The sequence below is a fragment of the Diceros bicornis genome, chromosome 7 (genome assembly GCF_020826845.1).
Source record: "Diceros bicornis minor isolate mBicDic1 chromosome 7, mDicBic1.mat.cur, whole genome shotgun sequence".
In the NCBI taxonomy this organism is placed as follows: Eukaryota; Metazoa; Chordata; class Mammalia; order Perissodactyla; family Rhinocerotidae; genus Diceros; species Diceros bicornis.
In genome coordinates this window covers 44,066,072-44,093,482 of record NC_080746.1, presented here as the reverse complement: position 1 = coordinate 44,093,482, position 27,411 = coordinate 44,066,072, and the positions used below count along the sequence as shown (strand labels likewise).

Here is a 27,411-nt window from a genome sequence, read left to right as displayed (position 1 = left end):
AAATAGCCACTCCAATGAACATAGGGGTGCATAAGCCTCTTTGGATTGTTGATTTCAGTTCGTTGGATAGATTCCCAGTAATGGGATAGCTGGATCATAGGGTATTTCTATTTTTAATTCTTTGAGGAATCTCCATACCGTTTTCCATAGAGGCCGCACCAGTTTGCATTGCAGCATTATTCACTATAGCCAAGAAGTGGAAGCAACCTAAGTGTCCCTCGACTGATGATTGGATCAAGAAGATGTGGTATGTATATATATATATATATACAATGGAATACTACTCAGCCATAAAAAAGACAAACTCGTCCCATTTGCAACAACATGGATGGGCCTGGAGGGTATTATGTTAAGTGAAATAAGCCAGAAAGAGAAAGACAAACACTGTACGATCTCACTCATATGTGGAATATAAACCAACACATGGACAGAGAAAACTGTATTGTGGTTACCAGGGGCAATGGGGGTAAGGGGTGGGCACAAGGGGTGAAGGGAGACATATATATGGTGATGGAAAAACAAAAATGTACAACCCAAAATTTCACAATGTTATAAACTATTAAAACATCAATTAAAAAAAATTTAATAATGAAAGTAAAAAAAGAAAAATCTCAAAAAAAAAAAAAACAATAGCTACTCCAAAAAGTAAAACAACATCCTGAAACCCCAAACTTGTGCTATTTCCAGTATCTCATGCCGCCACTTATCCATGTAAACACCCCTACTCTTTGACACATAAATTGTGTAAATTTTGAATATTGGCATACTTGATTCATATATTCCAGAATAAAATATTTTTATTATAAAATCTCAATTAAATAGGTATTACTGCATTTCTAGGAAAATAAAGCAAAAGAAAGTCATTTTAGCAATTCCTTTTATGAAAATATATTCAGGAATAACAGTGTTCAAAATATTGCAAGATCATTGATTCAATGTTCTATGTAAAAACAAAGAAACGAAGAAAAGTATTTATTTTTATTGTTCAGGAACTTCAAAATAAAGCAGCTTTTAATTTTTTTGCATTGTATTTTTAACTCCTTAAAATTATATATGTGTGCGTGTGCATGAGTGTGTGCGTGTATTTTGATTATCTATAGACTTCTTAAGCAAATATAGATTGAGCAGCTGTTACATGTCAGACCTTGCACTAAGTACAGATGATACAAAGTGAAATAAGCTCAAGGTTCTGAAAGTCTAGTTGCATTTATATTGTACCTGAATATAAATTGTATTCTGATTGTTTTACTTGACATTGGTTTTTAAACAATTTCCTGTATTTGTAAGTACACTGACTGGTGATTATTTTTTCACTATATATAATTCTATTTTATTCATATGTAATTATATAAGGAGATCCTCAACAGAGGGTCAAAAATTTTTTAAAAGTGTGAGTTCATTCTGAACTAGCTAGAATAGTGTCAGTGAAGGTATTTAAATCATCTAGTTTCCAATTATTGCTCTCATTTTAGATTTTAATATGTTGTATTATTTTCCCTAGTTCTTAGTAATATTCTACATGTAGAAAAGCCAACGGAGTTTTATTCCATCTTCTTTCTACTCACGTCCCGCCACAGATCTTCACTCAAAAAATGAAGAAAATGAAGAAGAAAAAGAAGGAGGCAGAGAAAGAACAGAACAAAGAATGAATGAAGGAAGTAAAAAAAGAAAGAAAGAGAGTTAGGGAGAGAAGAAAAAGAAAGAGAGGAAGAGAGGGAGAGAAAGAGGCGAAAAAAAAGAGAAAGAAAAGAAAATAGTGCAGAGTAGGATTTTGCAAAAATTGTCAAATCCCAAGACTGTGTAATCTCAAATAAATCACAAAATTTATGAAGTTATCCTCAAATGAGGGTTGAAATCTATCTCAGCACTCCAAATTTAAGACTTAGAGTCTCAGCTCAAGACCTCCCTTCTAATCTCTTGATGTTCCATGGACTCATGTCTGGTTTCCACGGTGACCATTTTCATGAGTCTTTTAAATAATAAGAAAAATGTATCTTCTCTCATCATTTATTTTCAGAATCTTAGAATTAGAATCTTTCCTTCATTCCTGGCATCCCAAGGAAAATTGTCTTTAACTTAAATGCCTTTAACTTAGATAATAAATTATCATCTTCATAAAAAAGTATGAGAAATAGAAGTAAACAAGAGGTATTGAGCACTACGAGTTAAATTTTTAGATAGATTAGATAAATAGATAGACAGATAGACAGACAGAGACAGATAGGTAGATGAGTAAAATAGCCTTGTGTTCATTTCTCTGATGAAATGCATATAAACTTAAATTTTCTTCTTCTGTGGAAAGATGGGACCAATAAAGAGCTAGTGAGGAAACAGAACTATATTGGGGGCATAAGCTGTGCCTCAAGGGGATTAAGTTAATAACTTAGAACTGATTTTTTAATTCAAAACATTCTAGATATGGCTCTTCTGCATCAAATAATATGCAAAATACATTAAGAAAGTTCCCTAGAAACCTTAGTATTTTCTACTATAAACATGTTCTATCTAAATTTAAGCTCTCAATTTTGTGAGGTCCATAACTGTTAGTTCAAAGTTTTAATCCAATTCCTTTTTATATGATCATTTTATGTATTTTATTGTAATCAACTTCCAGTTGGAAACAGGTAAACAGTACATTGAATAAATATATGAATAATAGGAAAAAGTAAAACTTCCTTATATAACCTTGTATCTCCACCTCACTCTCATCACTTGACCACTTCCTTGCTCTGAAGTATTTATCAGACCTCCTATTTTGTTCCCCAAGTTCCACAGATTTCTATAATCACAGAATCCTACACTATATAGTTATTAGTTATTTATTGTTTGGATCATCTAATGTTATTTCTATGAACATATGGCCAATTTTATTTCTATGAATGTTCATTTCCTTCTCACTATCATGCCACCATCTTTGTTAGGACTCGTCTGTCACATTTTAGCAGCCTAACAAATCTTTACGGAATGAATACATGAGTTGACGTCCTTAAAGTTGCCTTTCATTTATTTTGATAAACGATGAATTCATGAGAAACAAAAAGAAACTTAAATTAATACCTATTAAGACTAATGGTTAAAAAAAAACATAGTAGGGAACATTGGGGAGAAAACAGTGACAATATGGTCTGATGAGAGCCAGGATAGGCTATGTGAGGGCAGATTACAAGCACTTGGAAAGCACCCAGGAGACATAAATTTAAGATCTTGTGATCAAATGTTAGGAAGTTATAGTCACATATACTAAAAGTCAAGCACATATAACTGGAAAGCAAGAGCAGGATCACAGCTGAGGGTCATGCCAAAATCCTCTCAGGTATTTTGAAACAACCCCGTCTCCTCTTTAAGTTGTCTCACGGGCCTACAGTTCATGATATCAAAGAGCCTCCATCCTGCAGTAATTACTTACAGTAGATATCAAAGTGGCATCATCAAAAAGCAACACCCAGACTAATACAACATAGCCATTGATGGTTTTTTAAAAATGCATGAAAGCATTGGTTGTGAAGCCTCTGGCAATTTCTATGAAAATTTGGAAATAGTTTTGATGAAAGTTACTCTAATAATATCTGAGTGCTTGAGAACAGCAAACAGGCCTTACTTATCTCAGGATTTCTAACACGGCACAGTGCCTGGCACTGAGCTGGCAATCAAAAAATATTTTTAGAATAAATGAATGAATATCCCCTCACTCACAGAATAACCCTAGTTATTCTGCTTATTCTCTCTGCTTTATCTATTTCTTGGCCTACTTCCTTTCTTATGCTAACTGGTATTCTCTCAGCCAAGAAACAAACTCACAGAGACTATGGAAAATGACCAAGTTGTAGAGCTTGCCTCAAGGAGTAAATACAACTAGAATCTCTGCCCACAGTCACCAAAGAAGGGCAGCAAAGTTGTATTGGGTTTGGATGGGCATCACCATCTGGAGGAAGCAATCTGATATGTACACAAGGGCACTGAAGTTGCTGATGATCCTTGAAGTCAGACAGATGGAGACATTCCAGTCCCAGGTGATCTGCTGGGGATCCCAAGAGAAGGAAACATCCTGTAAGCTTCTGGTGGCAATGGTCAGGCCAGGGTCATGCGATTTTCATTGTGAGACAGCTGTGCTGGTGTTCATGTCAAGATTTAACCCTAGCAAGAGACTTCAGTATGGATACTATATGGCTAATTTGACGTAAAGATAGAAGGAAAGAATGTCATCCAGGGGATGAGATCCATTGGACACTGACACAGGTTTATTCCAGGATGAATTAAGACCCTGAAGAGGCCCCACAAAGAATAGAATGATTAAGGTGCACACCCATAAAACTCAAAATAAAATCACTAACTCTCTGTATAAACAGTGCAAAAAGTCGTACAGAGTTCTTTATCTCCATGATGTCTGCCCAATATGTATTTTCAAATGGCAGATATGAACTATAAAATCATTTTAAAGAAGCGTGGATGTGTTCTACGCCCTTGCTATGCTCATGATTAGTTTTCCATTTGAGTAGCCCAAGACTGCGTCTAAGCTGGCAAAACTAATTCTGTCTCATCAGTCCCTTTCTACAGGTGAAGCAAGGCTAATAAGAAGACCTTTCCATTGCTTAGGGGTGATTCTGAGACAGGTAACTCCAATCAGAGTCAGCAGGGCAGCCACACAGGATATACTCTGTGCTGACTCTGAATGCTTTCAGCCACTATGCCTGTATGTATTCATTTTGAATATTTTGAAATGCATATGGTGTACCATTTAAAAGGTATAATAGAGTAATTAGTGAAAGTAAGTATCCCTCTTAGTTTTCATGTCCTTTCAGATGTATCTGAAATGCGTATGTGTTCTTCATTTTTACACAAACGGGGTATAGCATATTAAATGCATTGTTCTGCACCTTATTTTTTCTTTATCGGTACAACTAGGGCTGTTTCATTTTTTTCATTGTTGCATAGTGTTATTTGTATAGATGTACTGTAATTTTTACCGGTGTCCATAAATGAAAATTAAGTTCTTTCCAGAATTTTGGTATTAATAATATCATAACAAATATTATTATCGAATGTGGCATTTCACACAACTGTGGAGAATATGTATTTAGGAGATACCCAAAGAATATCTTCAGTTGTATTTTTTGTATGTGTGTGAGGAAGATTGGCCCTGGGCTAACATCCGTGCCCATCTTTCTCTATTTTATATGGGACACTGCCACAGCATGGCTTGATGAGTGGTGCGTTAGTCTGCGCCCGGGATCTGAACCTGTGAACCCCGGGCTGCCAAAGAGGAGCACACGAGTTTAATTGCTATGCCACTGGGCTGACCCCTCTTCAGTTGTAATTTTGACACATAGCCTCAGAATTCCCTCTGTAGAGGTTTTTCTAGATAATACTTCAGCAGGGATATATATCTTTCTGAAATGCTCTTAATAATCTCCCTCTTTTCCTAATGAATGCATATTCATTCTTCGAGATAAGCTTGCTTCCCTACCCACACACCAACACAGTATATCGTCATATATGTGATCTTGGCAAATATGAAAGGAAAAAAAATCTCAGTATGATTTTCATTTGCATTTCTCTTGTTATGAATTAGTCAAAATATCATGTTATATGCTTAAGATCCAGTTGTATTTCTTTTTATTTCAACAATCGCTATCCTTTGCTACTTTTTCTTTTGAGTTTATTATGTGTTCCTTACTGATTTGTAAAACTTCTTTTCATAACAAGAAAAGTAAATCTTGGTGATGTGAGTTGCAATTATTTTTCTAGTATTTCATTTATTTGTTGACTTTGTTTTTTTGTGTTGATTAAATGAGATTTTTTAAATTTTTTGAGAAATCAAATTTATTGAACTTTTCTAATACTGTTTCTGGGTTTGTAGCCTATTTAGAAAGATTATTGTTAAAAATCAAACTTCTTTATTTTCTTCTAGTACTTTTATGGTTTCTATTGTCTTTGTTTTTATTTTAAGTTTTTGAATTACCAGATTTGATTTTATTCTAAATAGTGAGGTGTACACCCAATTTTATTTATTCCAGAAGGCTACCAAGTTGTACCAACCATAAAATTAAATAATTTATCTTTTCTCCGCTAATTTGAAAGGCTACTTTTATCATATACTTAGTAGCCAATTATATTTGGATTTATTTTTATATTAGTAGTTCTCAACTAAGGGCGACTTTGCCCCCTGTGGAACATTTGGCAGTGGCTGGAGATGTTTTGATTGTCACAGCTTGGAAGTGGTACTGGCATGTATTGGTTAGAGGCCATGGACGTGGCTAAACAACCTGCAACGCACCCGGCAACAATTATCTATCCTAAGAGGTCACTAGTGCCAAGACTGAGAAACCCTGGTCTAGACTTTATATTCGAGTCCATATATATAATATATAATAATATATTATAATAATATAATAGTAAATGAACAGCATATCTATCTATTTGTTCATTAACCTCTATCATACAGTATTATCTATTGTAGTTTTCTGATATAATATCCGATAAAGTTAGTCCCTCCTCAGCATCTTTTCTCAGAATTTTGCTGGTTATTTTACAAATAATAATAATAATCATAATAATAATCTGTTTCTCTAACCTCCACCCTGCCATCGAATAAATCTCAAGGCATTTTTATTGGTATTGTGGTAAATTTTAAGCAACCTAGGCAGAATTGCGTCTTTCTGTTTTGAGACTTCTTTTCTCAAAGCATCTTTTACTTTTCTCAAAAACCTTCTTTTTGTGTCCCTCAGTTGTCCTCTAAAGTTTTTTTTATTGAGTTCTTCTCTGTTTGTTCTTAAATTTACTTTCCTTTAATTTTTATTTGAAATTGAAGTCTTAACTTCATGAAATTTTATTAGTGTCCTTTGACTGTTCTAAAATAATTGATTTTTGTAAATTAATTTTTGGCTTCATAAATTTTCTTATCCTTTGTAAGAATTTTATTAGACTTTTAAAAGTTCTGAAAAAGTTGATTTGCTTTTACAATAAACAATTATATGATCTCCAGAGAATGATAATTTTGTATCCTTTCTAATTTGTGTAACTTTCTTTTCCTTCCTTTGTCCAATAACTCACCAATGATGCAACATAATAGTGGTAATAAACAGTAGCCTTGTTTTGTTTCTGGTTTTAATGAAACTACTGTTTTCCAGTAAGCGTGATGCATCTCTATCTATTGCTAATTTATCAAAAATAGATGTTGAATTCTAACAATTTTTATAACATTTTTGGAGATTATTTATGACTTGGCACTCTTCGTAAAATTAGGTGACAGGTTACCCAATAATAAAATATTCTTTAATCCCTGAGATAAGCTTCATTTAGTAATGGTTTATTATAATTTTACTATTCTGCTGGATTTTATTTATTAATCTTTTATTTAGAATCTTTGCATCAAATCTATATTGTATTTAACCAAATATTTTAAACTACTGTATTATCAACTATACAATCACTTTTTTATACTGTGATAAATATATTTCACATAAAATTTATCACTTTAACCATTTTCAGGTGTATAGTCCATTGGCATTAAGTACATTCTCATTTTTGTGCTATACAATCACCTTAATCCTGCCATTCATAACTTTAATGGAATCCTCGAAATTATCCATTGCTGATTTTTAAAAAAATTTATTTTATTTGGAGGTTTTTCTTCTGTCTTCTTTCTTTTCTTTCATTTCTTCTTGTTTACTTTGATCCTTCATTAAAAATAATCTCTTGAATCATTCCTAAATTCTCATGTTTGTACATATTTAAATGTTATTTAAAACCAGGAAATTGGGGGCCGGCCCCGTGGCTTAGCGGTTAAGTACGCGCAATCCGCTACTGGTGGCCCGGGTTCGGATCCCGGGCGCACAGAGACACACTGCTTCTCTGGCCATGCTGAGGCCGCGTCCCACATACAGCAACTAGAAGGATGTGCGACTATGACATACAACTATCTACTGGGGCTTTGGGGAAAAAAAAAAAAGGGAGGAGGATTGGCAATAGATGTTAGCTCAGAGCCGGTCTTCCTCAGCAAAAAGAGGAGGATTAGCATAGATGTTAGCTCAGGGCTGATCTTCCTCACACACACAAAAAAATAAATAAATAAAACCAGGAAATTGGAAAAGAGTGTCACAAATATAACATATGTCCTTTGCTTGGTGCTTTACCCTTTCCTTGGCTCTTTCACATTTATTTTCTTGTTTGAATCTCAAAGCAGTCCCCATAGGACATGGAGGATGCCTGTTATAAACAGTGGTTTATTTTTGTACATATAAAGTAACTGATTGCAATGCATATATTCATATTTGGATAACGCACAATAAAAACAAACTTTTTCTTAATTATTTGTTTTAAAAAAAAATGTGAATTTATCTACTTTACAACTTGAAGACAAGTTTAGCACAGCCATAAATGCAATGCTAATGTGAACATTGCTACATTTTCAAAGTTCCTTTCTATTAACTAGAAAACGGGGTAAATATATAATTACCTGTAGTCTTTGGTTGAAAGTTCTTTGGAAATAATCAGGAATTTAGGATTCCTACATTGCATTCCTACACAGATTCTAGTTTTCACCTCTGAGTTACTTTTTAAAGTTAAAAACAAATGAACAAATAAAACAAAATAGAAACAGACTCATAGATACAGAGAACAAGTTGATGGTTGTCAGAGGTGAGGCCTAGGGGGATGAGCAAAATAGGTGAAGGGGATAAGAGGTACAAACTTCCAGTCATAAAATAAATAAGTCATGGCGATGTAATGTACAGTGTAGAGAATATAGTCAACAATGTTGTAATAACTTTGTATGATGACAGATGGTTACTAGTCTTAATCAAGGTGATCACTTTGTAATACCTATAAATGTCGAATCATGATTTGTACACCTGAAACTAATACAATGTTATATGTCAACTATATTTCAATTTAAATTTTTTTTAATTAAAAAAATAAAAACTATCTGATGCCCCAGATAGGTTTACCTGACAAATAATAATGTGAATGTCAGTAAATAATTAAAATCACGGTGAGGAATTTGGTGAATAATACTGAAGTCAGGCAAAAATATTTACTGACTTGCTCCTACTCATCCTTTGGGTCTCAGCTTAAACTGTTACTTTATCAGAGAAACCATTCATAGCTCTTGAGGCCAGATGAGGTCTCCCTGTTATACACTCTTGTACACTCTATTCATTACTTTTAAAACTCTTTTTATGATAGAAACTAAATAAGCATTTGTATTGGTATTTATTTATGTATGTTTCTCCTGCTAGAGTAAACTTCATGAGGACAAACAGTATGACTTTAGCTAATGTATTATGATGTATGTTATATATTATTATATATTGCATTGTTAATTTTATGTATTATTAATATATTATTATTATTATATCTCCCACATTCTAGTACAGAGTTAAATAAATGAAGTTTCCGCAATCTATAGAGTCTTGGATTGAGGCAAGTCATAAGAGATAATCTACACAGACAGAGTTTTCACCCTAAAGTATTCATGATCAGGTATGCAGAGAACATTTTCATGAAGTAGATTTGAAGGCATTCAATAAACACTCATTGCATGTTTACTCTGAGAAAGCCTCCAGTCTCAGGACTGTGAAACATGCAGAAGCACTCAAATATTATAGAGTTACAAATTACAAATCTAATTAATAGATCAAAGTGACATGTTATTTTTCAGAAAATTCTTACCTTCTGAAGGAGAAGAGAAATGTGACTTAGAAAGGACAGAGTGATAATGGAATGTGCACAAAGGAGGAAATAACTAATTCCTTGAGGGAGATGGAAAGGATATTGGTTTGACTGCCTCAGTCTCCATAGTAGGAAAAATGAGGAATGGGATGAGTCGACTTTGTTCCTTCAACAATATTTGTTATTTTTTACAAGAATGGAGAAGGATTGCTAGAGAATTTACATAAAAACAAAGAAAACTGATTTTGATATATATATATATATCACAATATAACACATATAACAAAAACACATATATATGTAAAACATCTTAGAATCTGTGTAATGAGTATAGTATATGATGTCTCAAGGATCCCTTTACCTCTCAGAACCTTTGAGTAATGGGAAAACTGGACTTCAGATGAGCTTATCAATGTTTTCAGTCCTTTGTCTAGCTTTACCAGGATCAATCAATTGTAACATTTCTGCATATTTCCTGGAAGCAGGATTTTTTATAATCCATAAGGTAACCATGGGGAACAACGTTAGGCGCCACAGATGGCAAAGAATATGCAACGGGGGTTTCCTAGCTCCATGCTTTGAAATCTAGCAGGTGATGCTTTGGAGTGTTTTCCACAAGTATCCTCTAATCAGCCTGGTTAAAACATAAAACAGACCTTTAAATGGCTTAAGCAACAACATCAAAGTGTCCATAAATTTAAACAAATAAATATATAATATAAAACTACTATGTATGTGACTCCATGCTGACCAGTGTGTTTGTGGGTTAGAAAGAGATTGAGTTGCAAAAAGAAAATGAAAGACAAGAACAAAAAGTTCCTCCCCTCTAGAAGCTCCTAAGCTAGGACCAATGAAAAGCTTTCCTGTATCTCAAGATTTCTTATCTCAGAGCTGATCTCTGTGAAACGAATAAATTGTAATTGAGAATAGTGACAAAAGAGAAAAAACAGCCTCCCTAAACTTATGGAGAAAAATTGTTTCCATTGTACTATGTAGGAATGTGACAGTGTTAATGTCATATATTACTAGCATCATAATTTCTACCCTATCAGATATGAACTGTAAAATTTTCCATCTAATAATATCATTGCTCAGAAAAAAACCAAGAATCCACAGGCAAGTTAATTATTGTTAGCATAATTAACCACAGCTCCTGTAAGAGATAAATCCTTAAACCTCAGACTTACTGGTTGCTCATGTTAGTCAGCAGACACAGCAGGGCAGTTAGGGGTTAAGGTGCAGGAAATGGGTCTTTTCTGCTATATATTAATTTAGGACCTGGGTAACTTCTATCATGTGACTCTGTTATTTTCAAGATATAGTTTCCAAATGTCTATGGAGTGGGAAAGGGGAAGGTCAGGGTTTTATGACCAGACCCGCATGTGGTATCAATTCTACCCATATTCTGTTGGTTAGCATTAAGTCACATGGCCCAACTTAGTTATAAGGGAGGTTGGAAAACCTAGTCTTCCCATAATCTTATACCCAGGAGGAAAATGAAACAAGTTGCTAAACATGTGGCAGAGAAACTTTATCATCTAATCCACAAGAAAACTGAAGTATCTGAGAGTCAATAACAAAACAAACAACAACAACAGCAAGATACACACCTTAACTTCTCTATGTCTGTTCGTAATACAGTTTTAAATATGTGGTCTTGACCAAATTTTGAGGCCCCAGCTGGTGGTAAAGTACTACCAAGGGATAGTTTCCCTTGAGTTGCCAATTAAGTCCACACCCCAACCGGATCCCATATCAGGCTCTCACACTCCAGGCCACTATACATCTGCCCTAATTTTCCCAATACCAGGGTACCAGATAACCAAGGACAGGCCTTATGCCCCAAAGCATGCTGAAAGTATTCAAAGCAGCTAATCCTGAATACAGGATTGGAAACCTATTGGAAACCACAATAAAGGCACTTGCCCACAGTTCCCCTCTGTCCTTCTGCTTCCGGACCAATCTTGGTGTTTCCCCTGAGTGGCCCTGCCTGGCAGGCTGTGTTCTTCCTAGGGAAGTGTGAGTAACAAAACTGTAAAACTCGACCCAGATTCTCACTTTTGTTGTGTGGCTGGCCTCATCATGCCTCATCCAAGGTAATATGGTTAAAACACTGTTAAAAGGGCATGTAAATGTTCAATCCACTCTCAGCAAAAGCATGTTCAGTTTCAGAGCCTCATCAACTGAAGCTTCTCAGAGCATCTTATTTGTCAATATGGCTCTAATAGTCTGAGTCCAAACTGACAAAAGAAACTGAGAAGTTTACTTTTATTATCCACAGGAAAGAGCTGGAAAGTTGAACTGGTTGAATGCCTCTGTTCAAGCCAGTCTTTAAGGAGAACAATGCAATGTCATCAGCCTATAGGAAGATTACACCCAACTCTGGAAAAGATAAAGGAAAATACGTTTTTGTTTTGTTTTGTTTTGTTATTTTATTATTTTTGTGTGTGTGTGTGTGTGTGTGTGGAAGAACGGCCCTGAGCTAACATCTGCCAATCCTCCTCTTTTTGCTGAGGAAGACTGGGCCTGAGCTAACATCCATGCCCATCTTCCTCCACTTTACATGGGATGCCTGCCACAGCATGGCCTGATAAGCGGTGCGTCAGTGCGCGCCAGGGATCTGAACCTGCGAACCCCAGGCCGCCGCAGCAGAGCACGTGCACCCAACCGCTTGCACCACCGGGCTGGCCCCAAGGAAAATATGTTTTTAACTGACAAGAACATTTATATTTTGATAGTTTGAAAAATACATCAAGAAGACTTAACTGAAATTTGTTGTAAACTATTTCCTCTAAAATATGCAAGTATATCAATGTAAGAAAATCTAATGCCAACTAAATGAAGTCATAATTTTGCAGTATATAAAACTAGCTGAAGGTTGGGTGCCAGTTCACCTAGTGGCTGTTATTTGTGTCCTGTTTCAGTGCATTCTTTTCTGAGGTATATTTTTGAAGTAACTTAAAACAGACGAAGAAAAAAAGGGACAGGATGTGGTTCTCTCCCAGAGTTCACCATGAACCTATTCTGTAGCAGTTGTGTTTCTGAGATTCATACAGATGATGAACCCAAGAAGGTTTCAGGTTTGAAATAATAATGCCATGAATTACTATGATATGTGTTTATCAAATTATGTTGTCGGGCTGACCCGGTGGCATCATGGTTAAGTTCACGCCTTCCACTTTGGTGGTCCAGGGTTCGCAGGTTCGAATCCTGGGCGTGGACCAACACACCGCTCATCAAGCCATGCTGTGGCAGCGTCCCACTTACAAAGTAGAGGAAGATGGGCGCAGATGTTAGCTCAGAGCCAATCTTCCACAGTAAACAGAGGAAGATTGGGAACAGATGTCAGCTCAAGGCCAATATTCCTCACCAACAACAACGAAAAAAATTGTGTTATTAACCCAGCTCTAAAGGTCTCTGGTGGAAAAGTACTACCAAATAATTTATAATTTTGACTTATGTCCTACTCATAACCTGGATTATCAGGTAGTACCAGTTTCTTACTCTATTAGATAAGCCACACCTGATTTGTCTAGCATCTTATGTCAAATATTATTTAGCTACTTTTGTTATTGTGGAAATTCCACACCCATTTCCCTGGGAAAAAGGAATAAGCAGAGGACCTCTAGATTAGTGTGTGGTTAGACATCAAGGATCTGACCTGAGTTTGAATTCTACAATTTAGACTTCAATAGCTCTTGCAAGCTTGATCTGAACATTTAAAATCTCTGAGCATGTGTTTCATATCTTTACAATATCAACAATGATATCTTTCTTCTAGGGATGTCAGAATTTAAGAGTTAACGCATATAAGATACTTCTTGTAAAATCCTCCAGACAGGAGGTGCTAAATAGTTGAAGAACTGGGTGAAATTCACCCATATTTCTCATCTGTACATTCTAATATCAATATAGGCCAACAAATGAGAGATTTGTCTGTCTCAGTCTATCAATGCCTTACCTGCATTGATGTCATAGACCTAAATGTACCATCTCAGACACACTGCAGACTGCTTCCTGATATATTTAACACTTGAGTGCTTGCCTAAGTTTTTGACACAGAAATAACTATTTTTAGTTTAATGAAATAAAAAATAATAATGTTACCATTTTTTGAGCATGTAATAAGTGCCAAGCATCAAGATAAGTATTTTGCTTTAATCTTCATAACAATCCCATAGACATTCCTTAGTAAATTCTTCCTCCTTCCCTCCCTCTCTCTCCCTCCTCCTTCCCTTCCTTCCTCCCTCCTTCTTTCCTTCCTGCCTTCCTGCTTTCTTTTCTTCCTTCCTTCCTTCTGTCCTAATACTCCACCCACTTTTTATCTTCCAGGTAAAGTTTACACAGAAAAGAATACTTGGCCCTCCTTGTGCACAACTTAGAACCTGGTCAGATTTTAGTTGCCTAACTTAACAATCTATGCACGCTAAAGCACGTGGTTTAGATTGGTACTTTAAAAAAGAGAACACAGAGCCAGCCCTGATGGCCTAGTGGTTAAACTTGGGCCTGCTGCACTCTGGCAGCCCAGGTTCCGTTGCTGAGTGTGGAACCACACCACTCGTCTGTCAGCAGCCATGCTGTGGCGATGGCTCACGTAGAAGAACCAGAAGAACTTATAACTATACACAACTATGTACTGCGGGCTTTGAGGGGGAAAAAGGAAGAAAAAAGGAGGAAGATTGGCAACAGATGTTAGCTTAGGGCGAATTTGCCCCTGCCAACAAAAAAAGAGTGAACACATTAAAATAGTAAATAGTAAATTTTACCATTTAAGACACCTTCAAAGGAAAACTATACATGTTCCATGAAATTGTTGCCTAGGAAACAAACGATTTCATCTTATTTTCGGCATAGAACTGTAGGTGTATAAAAGCTCTGAATCAGTCCCCACACAGCATGAACACTAATATTTATGAAGCCAGCAAGACAGTAAGGGCGCTTCTACCCTGTGGTCTCCAGAGATGAAATGAGGTCAAAATTTCCTCTAAGAATTTTTGAGAGATCAGCTGGACAAGAGCATCCCTACAAGTTACTGGGAGAAGGTAAGAAGGATTTAAATTGATATTTCTCCAAAGAAGATATACAAATGGCTGATAAATATATGAAAAGATACTCAACATCACAAATCATCAGAGAAATGCAAATCAAAACCATCATGAGATATCACCTCATACCAATTAGGATGGCCAGTAGCAAAAACAAAAAGAAAAAAACAGAAAATAACAAGTGTTAGTGAGGATGTGGAGAAATTGGAACCCTTGTGCAAAGTTGGTGGGAATGTAAAATGGTACAGCTGTTATGGAAAACAGTATAGAGGTTTCTCAGAAAATTAAAAATAGAACTACCATATGATCCAGCAATCCCATTTCTGAGTATTTATCCAAAAGAATAAAAAATAGAATCTCAAAGAGATATTTGCACCATGTTCATTGCAGCATTATTCACAATAACCAAGAGGTAGAAGCAACCTAAATGTTCATCAACGAATGAATGGATAAAGAAAATGTGGTTATACATCCAATGGAATATTATTCAGCCTTGAAAAAAAAAAGGAATTCCTGTCGTATACTGTCATATACTACAACATGGACGAATCTTGAGGACATTAGGTTGAGTGAAATAAATCTGGCACAAAAAGACAAATATTGCATGATTCCATTTATATGAGGTATCTAAAATAGTCAAACTCAGAAACGGAAGTAAAATGGTGGTTACCAGAAGCTGGAGGGAGGAGGAAAAAGGAGTTATTGTTCAATGGGTTTAGATTTTCAGTTTTGCAAGATGAAAAGATCCATTGCTTACCAATGTGCATATAATTAACACTACTGTACTGTATACTTAATAATGGTCAAGACAGTAAATTTTATGTGTTTTTTACCACAATAAAAAAATTATAAAACAATTTTTGGCCATTCAGATCCTTTGCCTTCACACATAAATTATTGTCTCTTTAATAAATGTAGTATCTTTTCATTTTTAGTATTTATAATTTGTATTTTGCAGTCTGGTTAGTGATTTATCAATTTTAATGATCTTTTCAAAGAACCAGCTTTTGATTTCATTGAATTTTTTCTATCATTTTTCTGATTTCTATTTCATTGATTTCTAATGCAATGATTTCTTCTCTTACATTAAATTTTTGTGACATTTTCTAGGTCCAGAATAAGATCTATCTTGATGTGTTCTGTACACACTTGAAAAAACGTGTTCTACGTTTTGTTGATTATAGTGTTCAACGAAAACAATTAGGCCAAGTTGGTTGATAGTTTAGTGCAGGTCTTCTTACAAATTTTTGTCAACTTGTTTTATCAATTATTATGAGAGAAGTATAGAAGTCTACAACTACAATTGTGGATATGTCTATTACTCCTCTTGGTTCTATTAGTTTTTATTTCTTGTATGTTGAATCTCTGTTATGTGTATACCCATTTTGGATCATTACATATTCTTGTAGAATTGACTCTTTATAATCATATCACGCCCATCTTTGTCACTTATTCTGAAGTCAATTACATTATAATTTGGCTAATATTTTCCTGGTGTATTACAGCAAATTGAATCGAGAAATATATAAAAAATTATAACATATCATGATAGTATGTTTTATCTCGTAAATGCAGCATTATGTCAGCAATGGAAAATAATTTGACTCAGTATGTGAACAAAATATCAAAAAAAAAAGGGAAAACCTTATAATTATCTCAATAGATGTATAAAAATATTTGAAAAATATTCAACATTTATTCATAATAAAAACTCTCAGCACACTTAGAATAAAAAGGAATTTCCTCAGCCTAATAAAGAGCATCTGTAAAAAAACTTTCACCTAAGAGTGAAGGATTGGATGCTTTCTCCCTTAAAAATCAAGAACAAGTAAAAAATGTCTTCTCTTTCTAAATCTTTTGAATATTGTACTGGAGGTAGATCCTAAGTAAAGCAATATGATAAGATAAAGACAAACAATACATATGTTTTTTTGGGGGGTGGGGAGGAAGAAATGAGTCTTTACTTACAGATGACATTATAGTCTATATGGAAAATACCAAAAAGTATACCTAAAAAAAGCTACTGGAACTAATAAGTAAATTTAACAAAATCACAGGACATAATTCAATATATGAAATTTAATTGTATTTCTATATACTATCCAGGGGGCATTAAGGTCAGGCAAAAGAGTAACCTAGGGTATAAAATTTAAGAAGGCACTCATTTTCTGTGCTGTAGGACTAGCAATAAACATTTTGAAATTCAAATAAGAAAATATTGTTTACAATAGCACCAAAAGTCTGAAATACTTAGTGATGAATCTAATAATATGTGCAAGATTTGTATGCTGATAATTGCAAAACATTGCTAAGAGAAATTAATGAAGATTTAAGTTGATGAACAGATAAACTGTCTTCATTGATTAGAAGACTCAAATTCTCCTCAAATTGATCTATAGATTAAATTTAAGCTGCATCAATCCCTGAGCAAGCTTTTTTTGGGGAGTAGAAATTTACAAGCTTAATAAAAAATTTATTTGGAAAAGTAAAAGAACTGGAAAAGACAAAACACTTATAATAAAAGAACAGAGCTGGAGGAATCAGACTCACTACTTGATTTCAATGTTTACTGCAAAGCTTCAGTAATCAAGACACAAAAGGCTACATAAAGCACGATTCTATTTATATAAATTCTGGAAAAGGCAAAACTATAAGGATAGAATCAGATTATCTTTTGGCAAGAAGCCGTGGAAGAAGGAAGGGAATAATTGCAAAATGGCACCAGGGAACGTTTTGGGATGACGGTAAGATTCTATACTTGATTTTGGCAGGGGTGACACAACTAAATACACTTGGTCAAACTATCTGTGTGCTACAGGATGATCAGTGTGAATCCTAGAAAAACCTAAGGCAGTAAAGGGAACATGGACAGTGGATTCAGGGCTTATTTCATCTGAGTGACAGCTCCCTTCTTTCCTATCAGTGTAACCTCAGGGACTTCCGCAGTGTGTGGTTCTCATTTTTCTCATCTGTAAAATAACAGCAATAATATTTACCTCTGTGTAAAGCTTTCTTGGCACAGTGCCTGGCACATGCACATAATAGGTTTTTTTTTTTTTTTATTTCCCTTCTCTTCCCTTTATGCCAGGACTTCTCAAAGTACGACTTTTGGGGCTTCTGGTATCAGAATCATTTGTTGAGTATTAAAACGTAATCTCTGAGAATAAGATTGCAGAAAGTATATTGAACAATGATGCTCTGGAACCCTTAGGATGCATTTGTTCCCAGCCTCTGAAACCCTTCTTTTCCACAGGCAAAATCCCCACCTGCAGGATCTTCCTCAATCTCTAAGAATGATTTGCATCTTGAACCATGGAGGAGTCATTTGTTTTCTCAAAGTAACATCGGAGGACTTCCTCCACCAGAATATCTTGGGAGTGCTTGTTAAAAATCCAGATTTTGGAATCCCAATCCCTACCTACCGAATTATAATTTCTGGGGGCAGGGATACAGGAATCTGCATTTAAACAAGCTTCTCAAGTGATTCTTATAAACCGTAACACTTGAGAACTCTAGCCAAACCTACCAAGTACACTTACCAAAAGTGTGACTAATCTTGGGTTCAGTTTTGGTAATTCAGTTCAAATCTACCGTCCTGTGCCTGGCTCTCACTTATAAGCAGCAGGAATGGGGCACTTCATTGTGTTTGTACTGGGCAGATTCTGGCCCCAATCTACAGCCCAGTGACCAGAGTCTGATTCCTACTGATAGTCCTTTATTCTGAAAGTGTTTATTGATCAACTAATACATGTCAGGCCCTAATCTAAGTGTTAGGGATGCAGCAGTGACAGTGGAAAAAGAAAAATCCTTGCTTTCTTGAAACTTCTTTTCTAATAGCATTTACAGACAACTAACAAAATCAAACAATTAAATATAGCCTGTTAGATGATTAAACATTATGGAGACAAACGAAACAAGGATGGAAATAGAAGTGTGAAGATTGTAATTTTAAATAGGATGATGAGAGAAGGTCTCACAAAAAGGTGCTGATCTACCTTTTGCCTGTACTTCCTAATGTGGTCTAGTGAAAAGCAATCTTTTCGTTACTAATGTCATGCCTACCCTCTCTGAGGGAACTTGCCAATAATTCAATGAGTCACTGGCCTGATATGGACTGCTTGCCTGGCCCACCACCTGAAGTCTCTTACCATAGCCTGCAGATGTCAAATTCTAGGACAAGACGGTTTCTTAGAACCTAGAGCTGGATCTGGCTATGAGGTCTGCCCATGTTGTTTTCCCTAATTCGGCCATTATCAACCACACACAGAGAAGATAGATTCACCTGGACTTGAAGGGCTAATTGCAGTGATGGACTCCCACCAGAAGAGGGTAGCAGAGGGTTGCAGAGTAAGAGCTGCTGCCAGCATAGGTCTTCCCCCACAGAGACTTTGTTCAAACAGAGCATTAATGAAGTCAAAGTCAACAGGTGAGTTCATTGAGTAAAAGCATTGGCCTGAGAAAGAAGTCATTTCTAAGAGTTGGGACTAGTCTGGAATTGCATATGCCCTGGAAGAAACAGGGAGCATGGTATATCAGACTGACAATTTTAGAGCACTTTTCTAATAAAATCTCTTACCTGCTAATGAACATTTGATTTCTTGCTGGATAAAGTAAATTCCCATAGTAAATCCCATGATGTGAATGTTTACACCCACTGTGGCCTCTATTTCTTCAGCTTCCTCTCCTGCCACCCTCACCTCACCCCTGTTAAGTTCCACCCCATAAAGAACACAATGGCCTCTAAGCATGGCAGGAGATCTAGAGACTCAAAAGTTCTTTTCCTTTCTCTCTGTGGTAATCATTTATTCATCTTGAGTCCCTTCCTTAAGCTGAGCACACAAAGAGTTAAAACTGAAGTCTCATAGCATCCCCTTATTGAGAATGGTGAAGGTGGGAACAAGACCACTGTGGGTTCTTGTCTGCAATCCTAGCAACTAGCACAGTGCCTAGTGCCTTATAGACAATATTTTTTATTGCAAGAATTCATCATAGGATTACAGAAGATGATAAACCCAGATGGCAATTTTTACAGCCCTTCTTTCTTAAAGGGGCAGCAGTATGGCAAATTTCATTTCTACCTTATGCTCGGCAGAAATCGGACGTAATGCTTCCTCTGTCAGCAGCACCAAGCAGGAAGCTGCTCACCTCCTGATCTCCTCGGGCAGCAACCTGACAGTGAAATTGAACAGATGAAGTTAAAAATGCATTAGAGGAAAGCAGAATGTTCTTAAAATGATCATCTCCATGACCCTTGATCCAAGCAAGGCCAAAGTGTCCCCTGTGCTCCCCACGGCCAAGACACTGCCACCTGTCAGCTGCAGCAGATTTACCAGCATCTCTTTCAGAACAAGAATTAACAGAGTTCTGGGCAAGGAGCAAGATAATGTTCTTGACTCCCAGAACCAAATATATGGGAAAGGAAAAGGAATAAGGATTTATTGAGCTTTATCTTTCCAACAATGCTTTAAAAAATATTCAAAAGCATTATCTTTCTTAACTTTTATAACAGACCTATAGAAAGATATTGTTATTGTAGTTATTATTGTTTGCCTCATTTTGGAGAGGTAATGAGGTAAAGGGAGGTAAAAAGACTTGTTCAAGGTCAATCACTCAGGTCTATTGATGTTGGAGTCCATGTTTTTCTATTTAACCATGCTTTCCCAATCCAATTCAATGTAATCTATGGATCTATCATGTTTCATGATTTACAAAGCACATTAATATTGGTTTTTTAATTTATCAATCACAAGCACTGTATTGGACAGGTAAAATATTAGTTCTTTCTTTGGACAGATGAAGATACTGAGGCTAGAATGGGAACACATGAATTTTGACTCTAAATCCTGTATTCCTTGAACAAATGGCCTGTCCTTAAAATGGTGCAGGCTGCTCAAATTATAGCCTAAGAACAGGACAAAAGTAGGTCTTTGCAAGAAAAGATCTGTCCTTTTAGTCTTTGTTGTTGTTGTTAGTGCTGTCAAGTTGATTCCGGCTCCTAGGGACCCTTTGTACAGCAGAGTGGACCCCTGCCCAGTCTTTTGCTCCATCCTCTCACCTTCCGGTGCTATATCAGACAATGCTCTACTGCTATTCATGGCCACTTTTTTCAGAAGTGGGTCACCAGGTCCTTCTTCCTAGTCTGTCTTAGTTTGGAAGCTCCACTGAAACCTCTCCACCATGGGTGTCCCTGCTGCTATTTGAAATACTGGTAGCATAGCTTTCAAGATCATGGCAACATGTAGCTGCCACAATTTGACAACCAACAGATGGGACGTGTCATTTCCTGACCAGAAACAACCAGCTGCAGTGGTGAGAGTGCCCAATCTTAACCACTAGACCACCAGGGCTGGCTCCTTTGAGTCTTAGATAGGTGCTTAACAGCAACTCAACCTGTGCATACATAAGGTGATAGAAACTTACACAAAATTGCATTTCCTTTATTCAAAATGCCGAAGAAATATAAAAAATAAACTTGTCATTTTAAACACAAATAACACAGTCCTTGCTACTTTCTAATGTGTGTGTATGGCGGGGGGCAGTTGGAGGAGGGCAGGCAGTGGTGGCATAATTATCATCAGTTAAGGAGAGAGACAGAGACATGGGGTCAGTCCAGCTGTTTGGCAGAGTGTATTAATGAGTTTTTTGTGATATGGTTAAAAAAAAGTGAAATTTAAGGCTGAGTTTGGCAGTAGGATCTAGTAAGAATGAAATTTTTTCATAAGAAAATCAGAAGGATATGCTTTGTTTTGCTAGAATTAACATCAAACAGCAATAAAAGGACAATCCTGAAATTAATGCCAAAAAGCAATAATTCAGCAGACATGAAACATGATTACAAGAATCCACCTCCCTTGGAATTTTAGAAATAATGGAGAACAAATTTGATATAAACAGGGGGGTTCAAGTTAATCCAATCCAGGTATTGAGAAGCAGGGAGAGCCTAACTGAGATCTAGATTATGCTTGCAATCCACGATGTGACTGGCCAATGTTTATTGAGCAATTACTGTTGCCAGCATTGTTTAATGCATTTTCTATCCATGGTTTTGTCTAATTCTCACAGCTCTACTAAGTGAATATAATATTCATCAACATTTTACAAATGAACAATGGGGCTTAGAGATATTAGGTAATTTTTTCTCAAAATCCCACAGGAAATAGTTAGAATCCAGATAAAATCAGATAGATCTATTTGATCCTAGTGCCTATGACCTTAAAACTATCCTACTCTATAATTTCAAGAACCTGAAAATGTAATTAGAATTACAGCAGAAACTTCTTATCTCTAAGTTATTCATTAATTTAGATTCAACTCTGTCACATAGAGTTAAAATGACTTCCAAGAAATATGCTAATAGAACCATTAGTAAGGATGCTTCCTTATTATCACCTTTAAAATATTATCAAAATGTGCTATTCTGATGAAACTCTCTCACAGTTTGCAAACTTCTCTTCATTATATCCAAGAAATAAATGTATATGTCAAGGAAAAGCATATGAAAGGAATCCTTTTTAACTTTTAGAAATTTTAATTCCAAAAGATAAATCAGTATGATAGAACGGTTTAACAAAAAACTCTCAGGTTTTTGCATGTATGTCATGGAAGTGTGAAGCAGCCTCAAATATGTGTAGGGATAGTAATGGTTTTATACCTAAAGGTAGTTTGAAAACACTCAATTCAATAAGCTTGTTCTCTGAGCTGGGCTCTGATGGGTTGGGGGGTGGGATTAGAGGTAAGAGAAAGAGGTCAAAAAGAAATAGATTGGGGCCCTGTTCAGGAAGAATTTATTCAAGTGAAAAGACTAGTTTATTATATATTAAATAACTGGGGTATTTTTCAGGAAAATCCACAGGAAATGATAGTACGATTCTATCATAATGTAAATAGCTACCAATTAATGAGCGATTTCTATTGCCAGTCACTATGGAAGGAAATCTCCATATACTGTTGTATTGAATCCTCACAATCACTCTATAAAGTCTTTATTATCTACTTCCACTTTACCAATGAAAAACTCAGACTCTGCCATGGGTGTGGAGATAGTGAGATATCATTATATCATTCTCTTGGTCTTTTCTGGTGATTACATGGAGGCTGCATCATATTGAAGTCATACTGGCACTCATGGTAGTATGAAGGAGTAAAGGGATAAGTTTATTTTTGTGGGTCTCCAGGTAGCTATAATAATAGTAATCATAGCTATAATGGGAGCAATAATAACTTCAATGCATTTATTGCTGCTTTTGTGCCAGGTTGTGTAATATTTTTCCATAGATTGTCTCATATAATCTTCCTAACAATCCTATGAGAGAGGAATTATTGTTATTATCCTCATTTTACAAATGATAAAATTGAGACTCAGAAATGTAACATAATATATTTAAGATCACATAATTAGAAAGAGAAGCAGGATTCTAGCTCTGTTCTTTTTGGCTGTAAACGTGATGCTCTTAATCCTATGCTATGCTAATTCTTATAGTCAATGAATGAATTATTGAATATGTGGGTGTGTGTCTATACTTCAAATCCTATTTCAGATGCCACCTTCCCCATCATGCCCATCACAATCTATCATTCTTCACAATTCCTATTTCCCTTTTCTCAATTCCCCTGTTATATCTTTTATGGCATCATATCCATCATTCTATCAGAGTCATTTTCCACACTGCCTTATTTTTCATATTTGATTGTAAGAACCTAGTAAGCAGGGTTCATGTCCAGTACTAAGCTCAAGCATGTGGCAGGTGTTTAGTAAACATGTGTTGAGAAGTCAACTGAAACCCTCTCCCTGGCCCTGCTAGTTGCTGTCTTATGAAGCATGCTGGAATCTGGGATTCAATTTGGCTAAGTCCAATTGCTTGACCTCTCTTACGCCATTGGTAGATATGCCAGTGAGGAAGCATAATTTATGATCTCTGGACATATAGATAGGTATACAGCAGCTTTATTACAATTATACTCAACTAGTCCCACCAATAATCTCCAGAGTAGAAAACACAGCTTTATTTTCTACAGGAATAAAAGTATAGTTCTATAATAAAGCAAGTGGTCTGTCTTTGTGATATGTTAGATGTATGTAATTTTTAAAGTAGTCATATATTAGAAAGAATATAATAATAATTGTCACTACCTAGTTCCATATTACATCTCTTTATTCTAGAACTTGAAGTTATTAAGCTTTTGTTGTGCATTTCACATTCATCAGGTGTCTTCAGAGTGCTGTCTCATCTGTTCTTTCTTTCCTTAACCCAGAAAATATTTAGTAATAACAGCTATTCTGTGCATGGCACTGGATGAGGCACTGGAAACATAGAGATAGAGAATGATAGATTTTAAGAAAAATTATATCCAAGGTACATTAATAGGCAAAAAAAAAGAGAGCCAACTTTCTGGAAAGCAGTATAGAAGACATTATAAAAGAGGAAATATTTGAACAAGTTCTCAAAGGATGAGAAGGAGTTTATGAACTGGACAAGAAGATAATAGAATAAAGGAAACATCAGATGCAAAGATGTCAAAAAATATAACACATTGGGGAAATATAGGTAATTCCATGTGGGTAAAGTATGGATTGCAACATGAGAGTGATGGAAGCAAAGTTGACATAGTAGGTGAGCAACAAGTCGTAGTAAATCTCATTCAACCAGTTAAAGTGCCTGTAATCCTTCTGTAGAAAACAGCTCAGTGCAAATTACACAAGAAAAACCATGTCTAGATGCTATTGTTGTTCAGTATTATAATAGATTCTGCCATCTCCCACTTTATTTTTTATAAGGTGAGACAATAAGACAAGGTGATGCTCAGACCAGCTATACCACACACCATTAGTTTGGATACGTGGTATACTAAATATCTATTTTTGGTTAACGAAGTACTCCCAAATTTATCAGCTTAAATCAACATTTTTTTTCACATAGTTTCTGAGGACCAGAGATCTGGAGCAGCTTAGGCGGGTAGTTTGGGCTCAAGGACTCTCATGAAGCTTCAATCAAGCTATGAGGCCAGACTGCAATCATCTGGAGGCTTGATATGGGCTGGAGAATCTCTTTCAAATATGAGTTCCATTAAGTTCCTCATGACATAGCAGGTGGCTGCCCCTAGAGGGGAAAAAAGAGAGAAAGAATCTCCAATGTCTTTTATGACCTATAGTTTTCAAAGTCTCACACTGTCTCTTTTGTTTTATTCTGTTGGACACACAGAGCATCCACGATATAATGTGGGAAGGGAATATACAAGGACATGAGTACTAGGAAGTGGGGATCAGTGGAGGCCATCTTACAAGCTGGTTATCACAGTCTGCTCTCTGGATCTAACGATTCATGTTCTTCCCACATGCCAAATATACAAAACACATTCAAAGCCCCCCAAAGTCTCAATCCATTACAGCATCTTCTTGAAGTCCAGAATCTTGTCATTTAAATGAAGCCCTGATTCCTGTGAGGATCTTTGGGTATAGTTTCATATGTTAAAATATAAAAAGTATAGGAACCGGCCCGGTGGCACAAGAGGTTAAGTGTGCGCACTCCACTGCAGCGGCCCGGGGTTCACCGGTTCAGTTCCCGGGCACGCACTGACACACTGCTTGTTGAGCCATGCCATGGCGGCATCCCATATAAAGTAGAGGAAGATGGGCACAGATGTTAGCTCAGGGCCAATCTTCAGAAAAAGGAGGGGGATTGGCATCAGATGTTAGCTCAGGGCTGATCTTCCTCAAGCAAAAAAAATATGTATAAATATATAAAGTATAATTCCTTCCAATATGAGGTCTTATGAACTAGAGAAACTAGTCATCTGTCCCTCATACAGCAGACATAAGCACAGAGTAACCGCTACACATACCCACATTCTTTTTCATAAAAGGGGGAAATAAGTGGCCCATAGGATTCTTGGTTCCTAGCAATTCTGAGATCCATCTGGGAAAATGTTGAAAGTTCTTTGATTACAACTCAGCCTACTCCTGCCCAGGAGTTATTCTCCACAGCTTGTGACTTTGCATTCTAGGGTCTTGTTTCAACTGAGCCATTCCTCATTTTCCAGGAGAGGCATATGTGTTTTCAGGTGAGTAGTCTTCTCAGCCTATATCCTGCCAATAGAAGTTTCGGGGTCCAAAGGCCTTTCGTTATGTACTCTCTCTGCCCCTTTTAGTCCAAATTGGCATTGCTTATACTGATATAATCCTCTTAAACCTTTTTAGATCTCTTGTGAATCTTCTTGGGGTCTACTCCATTAGACAAAAGCCACAACCACAAATCCTGTTGTGATTAAACCCTTCTCTTCCATGGATTCCTAGACAATGCTGAGGGATAACATCCTTAATTTTCCTAGAGGTCCAATCTCTTTGGAGGGCCTTTTGCTTGAGTAAAATGTACGTGGAAATACCAGCTTCAATCTATCTGAGATCTTATCAAAATATTTTTCAGTCGCAGTATTTGCTGTATCTTTGAATCTGGTTTTCCTAGCAGTTCCCCGGATTTGCTCTTTGCTCAGAATCCATTTCTTTGCCATCTTCAGAGGATTAAATATTTTCAAACAATCAAATCCCAACTTCTTCATGTATAACAGCCATTCCTTTTGTTTACTGCTCTCCTATCTCATTTACTATAAGCAGCAGGGAGCAAAAAGGAGGCACTTTCAACATTTTTCCTGGAAATCTCGCTAGCTGGATCATCTAGTTCAATAAAACATTTTCCACTTTTCACATGACTGTGGCTGGAAATGTTGCTAAAATTCCAGCTACCACATGGCTAGGATCTTTCTTTCTCTGTTTTCCAATACTATCTTCATGTCCCTTTAAGCCATCACAGGAAGCCTTCTCAAAGTCCGTAATGTTTGGCAGAGAGTTTCCTCAGTAATACTCTTCTTAATATCATTCCAGCTTCACCCACTGCCTGGTTCCAAAGCCACTCGCACATCTAAGTACCAAAATCAGTATTAGTTATCTACTTTGCATAAAAAAATTACTTCCAAACTTGGTGAGTTAAAACATTAAGCATTTAACATCTAACACAGTTCCTGAAGACTAGGAATCTAGGAGCAGTTTACCTGGGTGGTTCTGGCTTAGGATCACTCATGAGGCTGCAGTCAAATGTATGCTGAAGCTGCAGTCATCTGACAGCTTGACTGGGGCAGGAGGCTCCATTTCCAAGTCACTTATGTGGCTGTTGGCAGGAGGCCCCAGTTCCTTACGACATGAACCTCTCCATATGGCTTCTCAAACAGCTACAGCTGGCTTTCCCAACAGTGAGTGATTTGAGAAAGAGAGAGAAAAAGAGTGAGAAAGAAGGAAGTTTCAGTATCTTTTATGACCTATGGTCTCCAGAGTCACAGGCTGAAATTTCTTTATTTATGCCTTATTCTACTGGGTATGCAAACATGTCCAATAGACCTGACGTATTGTTGGAGGAAGGTAAGCAAGGTCATGACTAAGCAAGGTCATGACTATCAGGAGGGAGGATCCTTGGGGTCCATCTTAGAGACTGGCTACTCCATGTGGGCATAGTCATAGACTACCTTTATTGTCTTCATATGTGAAGACAGCCAACTTAAATGTGATATATAAAGCATGGACAAGTAATTCACCACTTTTTTTCTGTTAATTTCTGTGCAGTTTGGGGAAAAGTGTGGAAGCTGTGAATCTAAGCCAACAAAGCATAGTATAAGGTATGTCCTGCGATGACGCTTTTAAGACAAGGCTTTA

The 27,411-nt window shown here is 36.3% G+C and overlaps 1 protein-coding gene across 2 annotated transcripts in view; it reads right to left on the bottom strand.

Moving 5' to 3' along the window:
• GRM5 (glutamate metabotropic receptor 5) overlaps positions 1-27,411 on the bottom strand; it is a 543,453-nt gene that overhangs the window by 497,898 nt on the left and 18,144 nt on the right. Inside the window, exons 2-3 of one of the 2 annotated variants that reach the window (XM_058545440.1) lie at positions 26,757-26,939; positions 19,793-19,883 (exon numbers count right to left, since the gene is read on the bottom strand). The gene's annotated coding sequence lies outside the window, so the exon portion shown is untranslated. The remainder of the gene's footprint in view (positions 1-19,792; positions 19,884-26,756; positions 26,940-27,411) is intronic. The other variant, XM_058545438.1, reaches the window with a different exon arrangement.